This window comes from Triticum aestivum, chromosome 5D, assembly GCF_018294505.1.
Source record: "Triticum aestivum cultivar Chinese Spring chromosome 5D, IWGSC CS RefSeq v2.1, whole genome shotgun sequence".
Lineage (NCBI taxonomy): Eukaryota > Viridiplantae > Streptophyta > Magnoliopsida > Poales > Poaceae > Triticum > Triticum aestivum.
Genome location: NC_057808.1, coordinates 330,437,870 through 330,441,528, shown reverse-complemented (window position 1 = coordinate 330,441,528; position 3,659 = coordinate 330,437,870).

Here is a 3,659-nt window from a genome sequence, read left to right as displayed (position 1 = left end):
TCAGGGTCTGCGGGGCCACCAGGTGGGGACAACCCACGTGGGCGTGCCTGGAGGGGGTCGCGCCCTGGTGGGTTGTGCCCACCCAGGTGCCCCCCTCCAGTGGTTATTGGCTCCAGAAATTCTCTTTTATTGTATAAAAAATCCTCGTAAAGTTCCGTTCCATTCCGAGAACTTTTACTTCTGCACAAAAAACAACACCATGGTAGTTCTGCTGAAAACATTGTTAGTCCGGGTTAGTTTCATTCAAATCATGCAAATTAGAGTGCAAAACAAGAGGAAAAGCATTAGGAAAAGTAGATACATTGGAGACGTATCAACTTCCCAAGCTTAAACATTTGCTTATCCTCAAGCAATTCAGTTGATAAACTGAAAGTGAAAAAGAAAAACTTTTATGAACTCTTTTGCTCTTATTTGCATAAATAAGCTTAAACAGCACGCAAGTTTTCAGCCAATATTATAACTAACCATGTCGACAAGAACTCTTAAAAATTATATTAACTCATACGAATGACATAATCAGCTAGCGAGCAATAACAAGATATCTCAAACAGCAACACGTTATCAAAACAACCATAATATAATATGACAATAGTGGTATCTTGCTAGCCCTTTCTAAGACCGCAAAACATAAATGCAGAGCACCTCCAAAGTTCAAGCAGCGACTAAACATTGTAATTCATGGTAGAAAAGATCCAGTCATGATGCACCCAACATTAGCTACACACAATGCATAAGCATTACAGCAGTGCTCTCAGGTTCTTGCGCTTATTTTAGAAGGTGATGACACAACATAAAAGTAAATAGATAGCCCCTTCGCAGAGGAAAGCAGTGATTTGCAGAGGTGCCAGAGCTCAAGTTTTAAAACAAAGGTAAATGATATTTTGAGAGATGCACCCTTCTTATTTACTTCACGACCATCAGTTATCAATATCTTTCATGCTAAACACATTAGTAGCAGTTCCCAAGCGATAAAGTAAATGTTATGACTCCGTAGGAGTTTTTGTTTGATTATTTGTAAGCCTTTTTCTGTTTGCTGTTTGGGACTGGGAATCCCTATTACCGCCTCTTTTTCTCGTGCGATGGCGAGTGAATAGACACTCGACCTCAGAATAATCCGCTTAGCATGGAAGGCACCGACTACCTCCTGTTGCTCCATGAATGATCCAGGCACACAAAAGGGATATTTATTTGAAGTTTTTAGAGATGGCACATGCAAATTTACTTAGGACGGCAGGGTAATACCGCATATAGGTAGGTATGGTGAACTCATCTGGAATAACTTGGGTTTCAGGTTTTAGATGTACAAGCAGAATTCCCACTTAGTACAGGTGAAGGCTAGCAAATAGGTTGAGAAGCAGCCAGCTAGAGAGCATGAACATGCATTATGCATAAGTAACATTGGACACTAGCATGAGTAGGATATGAACACCATGAACATAAATATGATAGAGGCTATGTTGGTTTTGCTTCGACTACATGCATGAACATGTGCTAAGTCAAGCTACTCGAACATTCATAGGAGGATACCATATCATCATACTACATCGCTATCGTTTTAATGCAATGTTGACATCCAAGATAAATCATTATCCACTCCTAGCTACTTATGCATGGCATGAGAAACTATAATATCTAATTGTGATTGCAAACATGTTTAATCATAATGGGCTGAATCATGGATACTAGGTTAAACATATTTACAAAAACAGAACAAGTCGAGTTCATACCCGTTTCTCTCTGCCACGGCCAGTTCATTGAATATCGTGATTATTGCCTTTCACTTGCACGACCGAACGATATGAAAATAATAATAGTGCAAGAGTGTCGTGGACTAAGCTGGAATCTGCAAACATTTTATTCAATAGGAGAAGACAAGGTAAAATGGGCTCTTTGTTAGATCAACAATAATGCATATGAGAGCCACTCAACATTTTCATCGTGGTCTTCTCCTCGGTACGACTCAATAAAAAGAAAAGAAATTCAGAGAAACACACAGAAATATTTTTGGAGTTTTTGGTTTTATTTGAAAGAAGCAAATAAAAGAGAAAAACAAAAACGAGAAAAACTATTTACATGGGACAGCTCCCAACAAGCAAAAGAAGAGCAAGGAAATCTTTTTGGGTTTTCTTTTTAGTGCTACAGCTAACTACCCTAGAAAGAAAAAGCAAAAAGAAGCTGGAAATATTTTTGGATTTTCTCAAAGTTTTTCAAACACACAAGAAGAAAGCGAGAAAATAAATTAAGCATGGATAATACAATGAAAAAGTGTGAACACTGACAAATGAAATGTGTGAATATGAATGTAATGTCGGTGGAAATACGTACTCCCCCAAGCTCAGGCTTTTGGCCTAACTTGGTAATCACTCAGTAGCCTGCATAATTGTCGGGGTAGTAGCTCACGGAGGCTCTCAGTGCGGATGCCTTAGCCTGCCGTGCAGCCATAACCGCCGCGTTATGAGCTCGGGCCTCGCTCTCTAGAACAAAGTACCTTCCCTTACTGTGAAAATCAAAGAGAGCAGGCGCAGACAAATATGTGTATACAATGGAGTCTTGATTAAACAACAATTTATAGGTGAAATTATTGGGTTCTCCTCTAAGGATCTTATGACGTTTCATAGCGTCAAAGTCTAAATACTACGTGGGTAAAATAGGGTCATAAGGCAAAGGTGCAATACCCAGCTCTCTTCCCAAGCGTGTGGTATAAATTACACCATAAAAATAACAACTATTAGTGTTATGTTGCAACCTACGTGCAATAATCGCTCCAAGATTATAACTTTTGTCACCGGTGAGAGCGGTGCGTATGAGGCTCAAGTCTGGGGCACAAAGTGTACTACAATATTGTTTGCCTACAATACATTTTCCATTAAATAATGCAAACACTACTGCAGAATGCTGCTAAAGCGACACTATGATCAGAGACCCTTCGACGAAACTGTGTGCGATGCAATAATCGCAAACATGGTGTAGAAAAACCGTCAAAAAAGGTGCAAAACGTTTGCGATGGAGGATGCATCAAACACGGTTCAGATTTTAGTTGCGTGTGCGATGCAGGGCATATGGTTCAGTTCAATTAACTGTTTGCGATGAGGAGGAACAAAAGAAACGGGCAACCAGATGAAGGTGTGTGCGATATACAGCATACGGTCCACTCGGATGAACTGTTTGTGATTAGGCAACACAAAAGAAATGGTCAGCTAGATCAAGGTGTGTGCGATATACGGCATGCGATTCACTCAGATGAACTGTTTGCGTTGAGACAAGAGCACAGAAACGATTCAACTTAACAAGATGTATGTGATACATGGCAAAAAGGTCTGTAATCGGAAATGTGTGTGAAGACCGATAACAACACAGACGATTGCTGCTAACAAGCCGTGTGTGTTGTGGGCAAACGATTGCTGGTATACAATTGTGAGTGATTGATGAAAACATCACCGACGGGTTCCATTGTTTAGTCCGTGTGTGATGATTTTCTTTGTTCGCACAACATCTATGCTGTGTCTACAGAACATCAACATATATACTTAAAAAGACAGCATTGCATAACCAAATTAAGCATACAATTACACAAGTGACTACACACATAACATTTTCACACACCAAAGTAAGCAATTACATGCATACTAAACTAGGAGAAACGAGGATCTAATCATTTA